This window comes from Chinchilla lanigera, unplaced genomic scaffold (assembly GCF_000276665.1).
Source record: "Chinchilla lanigera isolate Chin_1 unplaced genomic scaffold, ChiLan1.0 scaffold00041, whole genome shotgun sequence".
In the NCBI taxonomy this organism is placed as follows: Eukaryota; Metazoa; Chordata; class Mammalia; order Rodentia; family Chinchillidae; genus Chinchilla; species Chinchilla lanigera.
Window position 1 is genome coordinate 16,394,396 of NW_004955442.1, and position 13,682 is coordinate 16,408,077.

Genomic DNA, 13,682 nt, shown 5'->3' on the forward strand with positions numbered 1-13,682 from the left:
AAAAAACACCTCAGTGGAGTTTTACTGAAGAGAAACCATAAATGTCACTCATGGTAGCACACACCTATAATACTCTGGGAAGTTGAGGCAGAAGGATCACAACTTCAAACCCAGCCTGGGCAATTCAACAACTTAGCAAGACTCTGTCTCAAAAACTTTTAAAAAAAATTTTAAAAGGTCTGAGAATGTAGATCAGTGTGAAGGTCCTGGGTTCAATCCTTAGTATAGCAAAAAGAAACAAAAAGAAACAAGAAACCATAAAGGCCCCACAGAGAACGACTGAAACCCTCCCTAACTCAAAGCTGGAGCAACAGCAAACCTGTGCAAAATACAAACAGAAAAGTGCATAGTACCCAAAGGCTTTTAGTGAGTAAACCTTCTCAGATACCTGTTCGCAGGAGCCCAGGGAAAAAAAAGAAAGGTTTGAAGAGAGAGCAGAGGGGTGAGGTGGGGCAGGGACTAAAAGAGGCATCTAATTTTATCTGGCTTCTTTCCAATAATAAAATTGAATCCATCATCCTCTCCGAGTGAAAGCTCCTAATGAAAATTTAGAGAGTGTGACTGAATTTAGAATCCCCCAGGGTTTCTAGGAAGATGTCGACCAGCCATGCAAAACTCACTCCAGCCCCACCTGGTGGAGACAGCCACATGGAGGGCGGGCTGTACCCTGGCTATAGGGTAAACTGTCCCCAAAGGGAGGCCCAGACTGAGCCGGGGTGGTACCCAAGTCTGGGACCTGAGGGAGGGGAACCCAGCAGATGCTCAGGTCACCCCTGAGCACCGCATGCACATACAAGCCGCTGTTCCCCCACACACACACACTCACTCACTCACTCACACTCTTCTCATTTGGAAGAAGGTGGAAAGAAGTGGAGGATGGCTGCTCCTGCAGAACTAATGACACAAAGTTCACGGCCCCGGGCAGCAGAAAACAGTAGCTGAAACTAGAGACTTGTATACCTAACTGAGAGAGCAGGGAGAAAAGGCTTCTTCTGGGCCGAACAAAGAGAAGTCGTCAGGAAACACCAGTGTGCTCTGAGGGGACAACAGAGATGAGAAATGCTGAGAGGGTACAGGTGGTCTGTGGTGGTCTTTCTGCTTCCTCCAGGCCAGAAACTGCCCAGGAGAAGACTGGGTGGGCTTTATTCACATTCTTCTCTGAGGGACAGATGCCCCAAGATTGATGGCAGCCAGGTTCCCAGATGTTGCCGCCTGGTCAGCCAGGGACATGCTGAATTTCCTCCTGTTGCTGATTGGATTCACAATCACCTTCAGTTCAAAGTCACCCTCAATTCAAAGTTCAGGCCCAAGTGACAGGTCCCAGCTGGCTGATCTCAGTCCCTCAAGGACCTAAACCAGGACACAGGGCCCCACCACCTGGTACCACGGCCACGTCCTCCAGGGCCTGTGGAGGGTGCTGCTCACAGGCTGGGACCTAATTCTCCCCTAAGATCCAACCCCACAGATCTCAAGGGAACATGTTAAACAAGCTCCCCAAGGAGGCACTAGGAAAGGAGTATGTGTGGAGTAAAGGGGGAGTCGCTGGTCAGCACTCCAGGAAGCACCTACAAAGCCGAGGACAGTAGGGGCTGGACATGCACAGCCTCAGGGCCAGGCTAGCGCCTGCGGTTCAGGCTCAGACTACATAAATGAAAGTCACAGAGCATCCGCAAATGGAATCTCTCCAGCTGATTGTTTCCTGCCCTGGTGATACTACTGCCCTGTACGACCTGGAGAAGCATGTGGCTCTTTGGCTTGTGCTTGATGCCCCATCCTCCACCCCCAGCATCCAGGGCATCTGACAACTTACTAAGAATAACATGCCAGAGTCAGAAACTGAGAAGGAACAGAAGAGGTAGTTCCCTCCCCACTCCCTAAATGGCAGGCATAGAAGACATGTGCTTGGACATCTATGGGCCCAAAAGTTTTAGCAAGTTAACACGCGTAGGCACCAACCTGGCAACAACCCCCACTGTCACTCAACAGTCAGCTCTGAGCTCCATTTTGTTGTTTAAACCCATACACAGTTTGTTTGCTTTTAAGTGGGACCCATCGGGATATTTCTTTATATGTCTATTTTCAGATTTAAGGGACATGACTGTAAGGCCATGAAATGGAATGGCGTGTTATAGTCCCACATGTATTCCGTACTCACAGTCAGCTGATCGGAAGTCTGGTGTCCCTGGGGACCTGCTGCAGCCAAGACAGTGAGGCCCAGAACATGGCCACTGTCATCCTCAATGCCACCACCACCATCATCATCACCATGAATGCCATCAACCCCACAAACTAGGGGCCGGGGATTCAACTCAGCGGCACAGCACCTGCCTGGCAAGCGCAAGGTCGTGAGTTCGATTCCTGGTATAGGGGAAAAAAAAAAAAAAAAAAACCCACAAACAGAACCTTCACTATCTACATCACCATTACCACCATCTTCACCACTGTCACCTCAAACATGTCTCCAATGTCAACCCTGGCTGAACTTACATGGCACTGATGTACCTAATCCTCACACCGTGGAAATGAGGAAACTAGGGTACCAAAACTTCAAGGCACACAGCAAGGAGGTGACACCAGAGTGCAAAAGCAGACAGGCTGGCACCAAAACAAGCCCTGTCTCTGCAACCCAGGCAGCACATACAGCGCTCAATGGGCTCTGGTACCCAGGCAGCAGGGGCACCTGGTCTTACCACTGCTTCTCACCCAGAGGTCTGAGCTCCAGCAGAGAGGCAGGCCGCCTGCACTGTGCGCTGCAGAAGCTCTGGGGCCCCTGCTGGGGGAGAACAGGCGACGGAGTCAACACGGGAAGGTCTGCCTGTTCATCCCAGCTGAAGGGATCCAGATGAGCTGCTTCAACATTTAGTTTGCTTTTCAGGAGACAAACCACAGAAGTTCAATTCCCAGGGAGCAGGGCTGCTTCTTTCCTGCTCTAAATGCTGGAGGAAACCCCAGCTGGGAGGCCACCGGGTCAGGCTGCAGACAGACTGGGGTCTGCAGAAAATGGGGGCAATAGAAGAAAATGCCAAAGAAACAGCAAGAAACACTGCAGCCATGTCCTACCCCTGCCCCGGGGACTGCTAGGGCCATGGTTCCCGCAGACAGGGACCATAAAACTGTCTGCCAACCCGTGTCCAAGGGATGACAGGGACAGAGGACAGAGAACATTAAGGACATCTACTGAAAGCCAGAAGACACCATCATCATTCACTAAGGACTTGTCAGTGGAGAAGGGAGCCAAAAGCGCTTTCCTAGTGAGGAAACAGCTCTTTACCAGAGGGGAGTGGAGGGCGCTGGTCCCCCAGCCCCTGTCTCCTTACGTCCTGGTCTGCCCGACCTCCCAACCCACATACATCTGTTTGCCCACTGTGCACACCTACCCTTCACCCTTGCAGGAGCTGACCACATACCACGAATCACCCCACCAGCATCCTGCTTTGTTCCCTGTGGCTTTGAACCTTTAGCAGCCAAAACTGGATCCTCAAAGCCCCTTTGGAGCCAAGGGGGCAAAACAAGTCAAAGCAGCCCTGAGGAGGCCCCCAAGGAAGCAGGCAGAGCAGAGGCCAGGGGGCTTCTGGGAAGTGGCTGAATGCATGTCCACACAGACCACCTGAGGACAGCCATCCTGGGGATGGGCAGGTGGGGCTGCCCCTGCATCATGGCCAGAGAACACCAAACCAGGACAGAGCCAGTTACTGAGACCAAGCAGTCCCTACTACAGCAGGGGAGACTCTGCTCCCCAAGCCAAGGCCCCAACCCAGGAGCCCAGCAGCCAGTCTCTGTCTTGTCCAGTGTTCTGATTCCTGACCCTGTCTCTGACACCTGCCTGAAGACAGCACCCAGAGCCTGAGGATGGAGACACAGCTCAAGTCCGTGGACAGGACAAAGCTTCCAAGACACCAGAGAGCAGCCAGACCCCTGGTTTCCAGACGGAGCACTTCCACCCTGACCCACCAGCCTCACTTCCTCTGGTCTCAGTGTAGCAAAACTGGACAGAGATGGTGCAGAGATGAACAGTGAAACCTAGGGATGAAAACTCCAAACTATTGCTGAACCAAGAGAATATCAAAGCTGAAAGCCACAGACCAACTGGGAAACAATGAAAAGGAGAAGGGGAACTTGTGACAGGGCAGGAGCAGAAGCCACTAAGAGTCGGGAAATGAGTGGGCTCTGGGAGTTAGGAAGTCAGCGAGGGAACCCAAGGAATGCCGGGGAAGGGGTCATCACCATATTCTCCAAACTACTAAATTCACACATTTGAAAGCATAAAACTGCAGAAAATATAAACAATCCAAATGTCCAGTGCTCTGGAAATAAAATCAGTGAATACTTACTTCGAAGCTTACTAACAGCTAATAACCTAGTGAGAAAAAATACACAATTATCAGCCAGGCATAGGAGCACATGCCCATAAACCTAGCACTTGGGAAGCTGAGGCAGGATTGCTGCCAGTTCGAGGTCAGCCTGGGCTACATAGTGAGTTCAAGGCTTGCCTGAACTACATAGCAAGACACTATCTCAAAAACAAAACAAAATAATACACAATTACCATTGAAGCAGGAGAAGAGTCAACAGAATTATCTAAGAAAAATTACTAGCAATTCCATAATAATATTTGAAAATCAAGACAAGTTTAGTAACTTCCTACAAAAATAAATAACTGAAATGAACCCAAAAATTGAGAAAACTTAGAGACCAGAAAAGTGACCATAGTATACTTCACAGAATAGAGGTTTGAGTGTCAGAAACTTCAGAGAAATATGATTTCTTCCAGGTTACTGGATCCCATGCTGCCCAAAGTAAGCACCTCTGGGAGCAGGTTAAAAATGCCAACTGAGCCAGGCGTGGTGGCACATGCCTGTAATCCCAGCACTCAGGAGGCTGAGGCAGTAAGACTGCCGTGAGCTGGAGGTCAGCTTGGGCTACATTGTGAAGACTCAGCTGAACTAAGTTCAAGACTAAGGTAAACTACATAGTGAGACCCTGTCTCTAAACACCAACAACAACAACAAAAAAAAAGAAATGCCAACTCAACCCCCCTCACACTGTCCACCTGGATGTGCATGTGCATGTGTGTTGCTAGTGAACCCAGGGCCTTGCATATGCTGGGCAAGTATTCTACCACTGAGCTATACCATCAGCCCCTTGAACCTATATTTTAACAAGACCGGCAAGGCAGGTATGGTGGCACACCCTGTAATCACAGTTAAGCAGGAAGCTGAGGCAGGAGGATCATGAGTTCAAGGCTAGCATAACAAGACTTTACCTCAAAATAAAATTTATAAAATTGAGGAGGGTGGTAGAGATGTAGCTCGCTGGTAGAGTGCCCCTAAACTTAATCCCCAGTACCACACAAAAAAAATTGTTCTCTTTCCCATGCCTAATATAATGAGGACTATCCACAGGGATTACCCACATACACATGAACTCAAAAATTTTTAAGCGTGAAGAGGTCCTGAGACCAGAATCTGACAGCCTGGGCCCACCAATCCTTCTGGAAGGAAGCAAGGATCCTCAGGCCTGCAGCTCCACCTAGTGGGTATGTTGAGAGCAGCACGGCATATGGTACCCAGCCCCTAGAGCTCCAGCCCCAGGCTCCAGGCCAGGAGGGAGCATAGACCTGAGGTGTCCCTGTGCACCCTAGCCCCGGGGCTGCCCATCTTGTGTGTTCAATGTTGTGCTGCCTAATCACTTCCCCCAGCCAGCCACCTACAGCAGCCCTTATGGGGACCACAGGTGATTCCAGTCTGCCCAGGACCCTGGGGACAGAACTGTCCTATGAGAGCCACTCTGGGGTGAGGGGACTGTGGGTGCTTTTCTTCTGCTTGTGGAGTGATTCCCACCTTGGAGACATTTCCAGCTCTGCCTCTGCAGGACTCGCTCTTCCTCCTTGGTGGGTCCCACATGTGCCCAGGGTAGGTTTGGGCCTGTTTATTCTGCTCTGGCTTCCACTGGGCTCTCCAAGCTCAGCTCATTCTCACATTCCCCTTCACGTGCAGACATCCTCAGACATTATCATGCTGCCTCTTCCCATCCCCTCCAAGCTCATCCCCAGCACCCTCACCAGCGCTCCATCTCACCTGTGCAGTGTTTCCTCCTCATGGTCCACCTCTTCTTCTCAGATCTAGCTTCACTTTGTTCCATCTACTCTTCCTTTACCCATCAGTGAAGTTTTTATTTCTGTGATGACATCTCTCATGTTAATATGTCTCCTTGTTCTTTTTGCATATATCCCTGTTCTTATTTCTTGAATTCTTGTTGCTCATTTATCTCCCTGAGAATTTAAACATACCTGTTTTAAGATCCTCTTCCCTTTCAAGGCCACTTTCCTTGGCTGGAAATCCTCCATGCATTGGTCTGTGGGCTCTCCTGTGCATAACTACCTCCAGTGGCAGGATGTATTTGGTCATTCTTTTTTCCACCAGACCTGGGACAGATGGACATGGGGATCCTAGGTGGAAGATTTTGAGGATCATTTCTGACCAACTCCAAAGTGTACATTAGGTCTGGAACAGGTCTTCAGTCCTGGAAGCCATGCAGCTATTGTTCTAGGCTAGTGGCTGTCTGCCTGCTCCTGAGACTGAGTACCCACCCAACCTGGCCTCTCTTTGCCCTGCTACCAGGCACAGAGACTCTCAGAGGCCCTCCACATCACTGTGTTCACAGGGGAGGGTCCAGGCTGCAGCATTTTCAGTGTCTCTAGGGATGATCTTGACAATATCTAATGGCACAGATCATGATGGTAACTAACACAACGTCTGATCCCTGCCAGCCAGTGAGTCTGTCAGCCTGTGTGTAGGACTTGGAAGATGCCTGAACCCAATATCCTGTGGCCTTACTCATGGGACCACTCGGCCCTTCTCTTCTCATCTTTGAATCTTAAATATAATTTCAGAGCAACAGAAAAATTCCATTCAGAATTGTATTGTATGACCCCTGGCCAGCTAATATTTTCCACTTGAGTTCATCCATAGCTAAGTGTTTTGTGTACATTAATGCTGCTGTTTTTAACAATGTTCACCTTATGGACACCATGCAAGCTCTACACACGACACCTTGGTTAGCCCTTCAGACAGCCCCAGATGGGATTGCTCTTCCCATCCTCAGATGAGCAGGTGGAAGCTCATAAGGGAGAGCCATGTCATCCAACTAGCAAAAGTGGCAGGGTCATGCCCAAGTAGATGTCCACCCCACATGCCATGCTGCCTCCCAGCTGATGGCAATGACCTGCCAGCCCTCATCCACATGCAGTGTTCCTGAGAACCAAGTCCCCCTTCCCAGAAGGACACACGGCCATAGGATCTTCCATGCAGGAGATTCACCATGGGTAGCCAACAGCCCAGTGACAGCCCAGGTACCACTTCCTTATTCCAGAATCCTGAGTGCTCTGGAAGCTGCAAGAGAAAAACCTCCATGGGTCTGAGCCTGCCTGAGACCAGAGGCTCCAAGCTGAGGATGGGAAGCTCCTAGTACTTTGTTTGGCTTAGTTTCCTGGGATATCCAGATGCGGTCAGTTTGGGCGATGCTCCTGGGACACTTCATGATTCCCCCAAGCCTATCCCATACCCCTCCCTTGCAGTGCCTCCCCATCTGGGCCTCTGCAAGTTCCTCTGGATGACCATCACAGCTGTCTTTAGAATCCAGAAAGCAGGTGGCCCACACTGGAGCACACCAGTGTCAAACAACAAAATGACAGCGTATTTGAGATCAAAGATCTTAACTGACATTCATTTTTAATTCTAGAATTAGTAGCAGTGCATCCAGAAGTCCTACAGATCTGACTCTTATTTCAACAATGTTTGGTCATAACAGACCTGAACACTCCCTCTCTTTCATCTTTCATTTACCATCTGGTCTCCTTTCCAGCCACGCCTCCAGGACCATCTTCTCTCCCATCTTCTGCTTCCAGGACCATCTAACACCATTCTTCCACAGGTACCTCTTTATTGATGACCAACCATGGCCTCTGAGATTCATCAGAATTATTCCACCAAGGTGGAGATTCCTATCAACCACCTTATCAATTTGCATCTGCAGACCTCCTACACCCACCCTTCTCTATCATTTTCCAAGTGTGACAATGTGACTCTGAAGGACACGGGCCACTTCTTTTGCAAGTTGGCCAAGAACTGTAAGGGTGCTGAGCATCTCCTGAAGATGCAGAGCCAGCATGGCACCCACATTCTCTTCTAGAATGTGCAGAAATCTCGTGATGATGAGTGGCGTAAAACCCTGAATGTCATGGAAGCCACCCTGATCCTGGAGAAGCACCTAAATCAAGCTCTTTTGGATCTTCATGCCTTATGTTCTGCCAAGACAGACCCCCATTTCTGTGGTTGCCTGGAGAAATGTTTTCTAGAAGAAGAGAAACTTATCAGGAAGATGGGTGACCACCTCACTAACCTCTGCAGGCTAGGGTGGGCAAGTATCTCTTTGAAAACTTCACCCTCCAGCATGACTAGGAAGCCCTGAAACCCAGCAAGCTTTGAGGGGCTCCTCTAAAGCACTGGGCTTGAGAGCTTTGGCCTGACCCTCTCCCTGCATTCACTTTTTTAATCTCTTTGGGGCACTCTCCAGCTTTTCTCAGGAAAAAAATCAGGCAACTTTATTTCATAAAATAGAAAGTTTCAATGAACTGAATAGAGGAGCTTAGTTTTATAGGCAGAAAAGAGCTGAGGGAAGCAGAAACAAAGAACCAAAAACAAATTAGGCGTTTCAGAGTCTCCCCTCATGTTAAACAAAAATCAGGAGAGGCCATTGTTTTGGACCAAGCTCCTGAAGAACAGACTAAAACCAAAACATAGCCTCTCAGTAAAGTTCCATACTATCCACTGAAACTATCACCACCTAGCATGGATTCTTCGCCATAAGTAAGATAGAAATCATATGTGGGCTTGTTCTTGAATCTGCTGTGACTGCTACCATTGTCTACCTTCTTCTTCAGGGCTCTCCAAAGAGAAGAGTTCCCATTAGGTTCACCAAGATTTTAACAATTGGCTGAAGGTTCTTGCTCAATTTATATAGAAATCATGAATTAACAAATTTAGCTCTTTTAGTGTTAATGGCCCTGTGCCTTGAATGCCAGTAGCTATCAGCTCTTTTCGTGCTAGCCCTCCTTGCCACTTAGAGCCAAAAGCTACCAGTCACAGGAGATGATGGTGCCCAGATATTCCTTGTTGTCACTCTCCAGCTGCCAGCTGTCTTCAGTGTTAGCAGCTCAAGCCACTCCAGTTTTCACCACTGGCAACCATGGTATACCAGCTCTTAGTATATCAGCTCAGCATGCTCTCCTCCAGACAGAAATCATGAATAGGTAGGAATATGCCATCCAGAAAGAGGCTTTATTAGGATATATGCTACAGCATGAAGATGAACAGCACAGCCAAGCATGGTTGCTTACACCTATTATCCACCTATTATCAGGAGGCTGAAGTAGGAGGAGCAATGTGAATTTGAGGCCAGCCTGGGCTACACAGTGAGTTCAAGGCCATCCTGGAATATAAAGGGAGACTCTGCCTCAAAAACAAACAAATAGCACATAGGCTGAATCCACCAAGAATATGGAAAGCTTATCAGTACAGGAAAAGAGATGGGTTTGCACATGAGCAGTGTCAGACTTCGTGTCATGGGGGGGGGGGCTGCCCTTGGCATAATGGAGGATGGCTGCAAGGGCAGAATCATCTAGAGAGGATGCAGGGCAGATCAGCTGGGATAGATCCACTAAGGACAGCAACTATAGCCAAAACAAGTAGCTGCCAGAGAAGCCTATGGCAGGTGATGTACATAGCCAGTTGCAAGGAGTTTGGGGCTGCCATGGGAGGAAAGCCTTGGGCCATTGTCTCCTGCCTCAAGACCATGTTGCCTATCTGACCTCCCCAGGAGAAGCAGCCCAAACAAGCCAGTTTCAGCTGACCTATAGCTTGGGGATTTGGCTTTTCTCTCTCTCCTCATCGCTGCCAAGGTAACATGGTGGTTTGGACAGCACCTCCTGTAGGTGCCACCATGGCTCCTAGGAACTGTTTCACAGGGTAGGCACATTCCTACTGACCAGCCATTCAGAAGCCTCTTGGCAGCCTCGGCCTCCTGTCCTCTGGGAGTGGCAAGCTCAACGACAGTGTGGGAGCCGCCTGGCTCATTCTCTTGGCGGGTTTCTATCCTGAGCTGGGCACAGATGGGCAAGACTCCGGTGAAAACCACACAAGGGACTGGGCGTCCTTCCCAGCATCCATTCCTTTAGGCCTAGGGCTTTCCTGATCTTCGAAATACTTGACACATACGACCCCTGAAAACGAACACAAATGCATGTGACTCTTCGACCCAACATGATATCCCATGAGCTGGAACGACTACTCCTAGGTTTTATTAGGATAGTAACCAACTTTTGGATCCATGCCCGAATCCAAAATGGCCGCTCCACCCACTACCGCGTCGCTGCCCCTCTCCAAGATGGCTGTGAGGCGCGTGGCGTCACTTGGGAGCCCTCTGCAGGCCATACCCCTTCCGGTTTTAACGTGGACAGAATCTCCCAACACGGAAGTAAACAATATTCTCAACGGACGGGACTTGGTCTACCTGTTGGTCGGAGGTTTGGCCTTCCGGCCCGACTAAGGAAACTTCGCCAACAAGACTCACGCCCGCCTTTGGGCAGTCGCGCGCCTCCCCCAACCCGCCTGGCCCCAGCTTCGCAGCGAGAAGCAGCGGAGGGGCCCACGTGGGTCCGGCGGCCCCGAGCTGCCCTAGAGAGCCGTCCCTGCAATGCTGCTCAGTGGAAACACAGCAAAGGAGAAAAAATAAGATATGAACGAATAAAGGAATTCTGCGTCCTTTTCTTAAGTTTTAGTTATTTAGAGTTGTGTCGTTTGTAAGTCAAGTGGAGGGGGGCGCCCGGGAACCTTCTGAGCAGGCACTCAGCGAGTACTATCAGCGTGCCAAGAGTGCATCCACTGAACAGCCCTGGCAGGATGCAAAAATCACTGAGTCTTTGAAGTCGATGGCACCTGTGCTAATGGTCAGCAGGTCCCAGAGCACTCCGGGCACAGGGTGAGGCCTCCCCACCACTGGACCCCACCATTCACTCCTGCGGCCAGCATCCTCAGAGGACCCAGGTGGCACCTGCCCATCCCCATCATGACCCTCTCAGCAGCAAAGCCTGCATGTCCTCCCCACCCCCACCATTACCGCATCACCTGAGCACTCCTCGTTGGTGGTCTGCTTAGAGCGTAGGGTGGTGTCTGCCCTCTCAGGGTTCCTGGTAATGGCCCTGGCCACCTGGCGGCTACACACATGTATGGCATTCTCCTCTCTCAGAGCTTGGATGGCTTGCAGCTAGAGGCGGGGTCCGAAGGGGGAGTCCTTCGGAGAGTGGCTGCGCTTCATTTGCTGGCTGAGGACCTGCTGTGCGTCTCTGGGCTGCGATTTCTCCACTGAACTGACTCCTGAGCTCTTCCTTTCTGGTGAGGGTCTATCTCCTACAGCCTGTCTGTATGGTGCCAAGAAACCCAGAAGAGAAACTGGCTGAATCTCTGGGCCCAGTGTGCAGCATGCAGCACAGGGAAAGTGTGCAAGGGTCCCAGGGTGCTGTGGAAGGACCCTCAGAAATAGGCTGGACAGGGTAGAGTATAACAAGAGGGAATCCTGGGAAACGCTTTTAGGTAAGGGCCACCCTGGTGTGCTCACAGGCTGAACTGTGGCCTGGCTGGATGAACCCTCTGGTTCCCACGCAGGGCAACCTCTCCAGAGGTCAAATCTGACCTGAAGAACAGCCCTGGTGGCTTTGTACAGAAGTATGGTCCACTCCTGCCTCAGCCTCCAGATGGTCACCTTTACTATTCATTCTCCTTGCGCTTGTGCTGCAGGAAGTAAGCAAAGCTGGGAGGGCACTGCAGGTGACAAAGTGCCTGTATGAGTGTATGTGCTGAACAATGACCCTTGAGATTCTCACACAGATGATGTCCCAACCCTCCTGCCTGAGCATCTGGCCTAAGGCTCCTCTAGGCAGGCTGTAGTTCTCTAGGTTCTAGGCTGTGCAGCACCTGACAGATTCCATGTTCTGTAGGGACATCAGTTACAAATCTGCCATCCTGAAAGGGCTCAGCAGGGCAGGGAGAGCACTGGAGCCTTGCTCCACTTCCCCTCCCACCCCCTGTGGTCTGGTGTTCACAGCTGTGGCTGGAGTTTAGTCAACAAGCTGGCCTCCAAGATGGGCTTGTTACCCTACCAGGGTAACAAGCCAGGGTAGGGTACAAGAGCTAGTTGTGGTGGCACACACCTCTAATCCCAGAACTCAGGAGGCTGAGGCAAGAACATAGCCACAAGCTCAAGGGCAACCTGGGCTACACAGCGAGTTCAAGCCCACTTGTGCATAGTGAGACCCTGTCTCAAAAAAAAAAAAAAAAAAAAAAAAAAGTGCTAAGTCACAGTCCTGTGCAATGCAGGAGCAGCTACTGTAGAAGTCCACAAAGCCAGCTGCATGGGGACCATGAGCAGATGCAGGAAGGGCTAGAAGCGCATGAACACCATCTATGCAGGCAAGGCCAAAAGGGCTCAAGATAACACCTGAGTCCTCCCACCCTGGGACCTACCAAGCAGGAGCGGGTGTTTGGTGACAGTTGATTGTTTGCACATACAATACCCCAAGGTGCTCCCCCTACACTGACCACCCCCTTGTCAACTTTAGGTAGTTCTGGAACTGGAGAGGCATGAGCCAACCGGCAGTTCAGCAGGTCCATGGGTATCAGCAGTCCACAGACAGCACTGGTGATATCCGGAAACTCACACAGGTAGATGGGGTTTGTACCACCTGGGAGCACACAGAACAGCAGCTCTCTGAGCTCACCAGGCACCTGAATGTTTTCATATCACAAAGCTCAGAGCCACACATATCTTGAATCCTACAAGAACATTCTTGGTAACCACAGGATAGTGGTTCTTAATGTGATAGCAGGAAAGACTCCCTAAGCACCCCAAGCCTAGAAGGCCTCAAACTTCCAGCTTCAGCGGGGGTCACTCAGTCACCCTTCCTCAGCAGTAGGTGCCCACGAGTAGGCAGAATGCTGTGGCTCCCTGCCTACCATCACCCTGGAACAAACAGTGGCCTGAGCAAGCTGACCACACAGGTGCCTCTACACATGACCAGACCAGAGTGCAGCCTTCCTGGGCAGTGCAGGAGGGCAGTGGGGCACCACCTCCCACCCACAGGTGACCACCCAGTCTGGACACCATCCACCCAGGAAGACAGCCTCGTCTTCAGGGTAAGACCACACCTGTAGACCCTGGCTCATCCTCAACTGCTGGGCACCAGGGAAGGCACAGAATATAGCAGTGTTCTTGCAATGTTACTCCTCCATTTGCTCTTCTAGAAAACCCTGTGGTCTCAAGGCTGTTTCTACCAGGCTCTCCTGTAAGAGCAGACTGCTGTGCTATTCAACATTGTGAACTTGTGATATGATCACCAGCCCTAAGCACCCAGAAACTCACCTCATGGGAGGCATTTAAGTCCCACTGCCAGTCCTGGCCTGGGCATTCCTGGGACCTGAGAAGGGCTTGGCTCCAGCCACAGCAGCCCCAAGAATGTGGGGCCTTCCCATTCCTTGCTGTCCAAGGACAGACTGTGACAGGTGGCTTTAAGACACAGGATTCTCGTGAGTTAGATTCCCAGTACCAGAAAAAAAAAAAAAAAAAGACAC

General features: G+C 50.5%; 1 long non-coding RNA gene and 1 pseudogene across 2 annotated transcripts in view; one reads left to right on the forward strand and one right to left on the reverse strand.

Annotated features, from left to right (window-relative positions):
• Nucleotides 1–11,297, reverse strand: part of LOC106149313 — a 14,803-nt gene extending 3,506 nt beyond the window's left edge. The window contains exons 1-3 of one of the 2 annotated variants that reach the window (XR_001235404.1): nt 11,184–11,296; nt 10,046–10,279; nt 6,290–6,448 (exon numbers count right to left, since the gene is read on the reverse strand). This is a non-coding gene — a long non-coding RNA (uncharacterized LOC106149313). Of the gene's footprint in view, nt 1–6,289; nt 6,449–9,321; nt 10,280–11,183 lie in introns of those variants that run through there. The other variant, XR_001235403.1, reaches the window with a different exon arrangement.
• Nucleotides 7,957–8,459, forward strand: LOC102014297 (annotated as a pseudogene).
• Nucleotides 11,298–13,682: the final 2,385 nt, after the last annotated feature.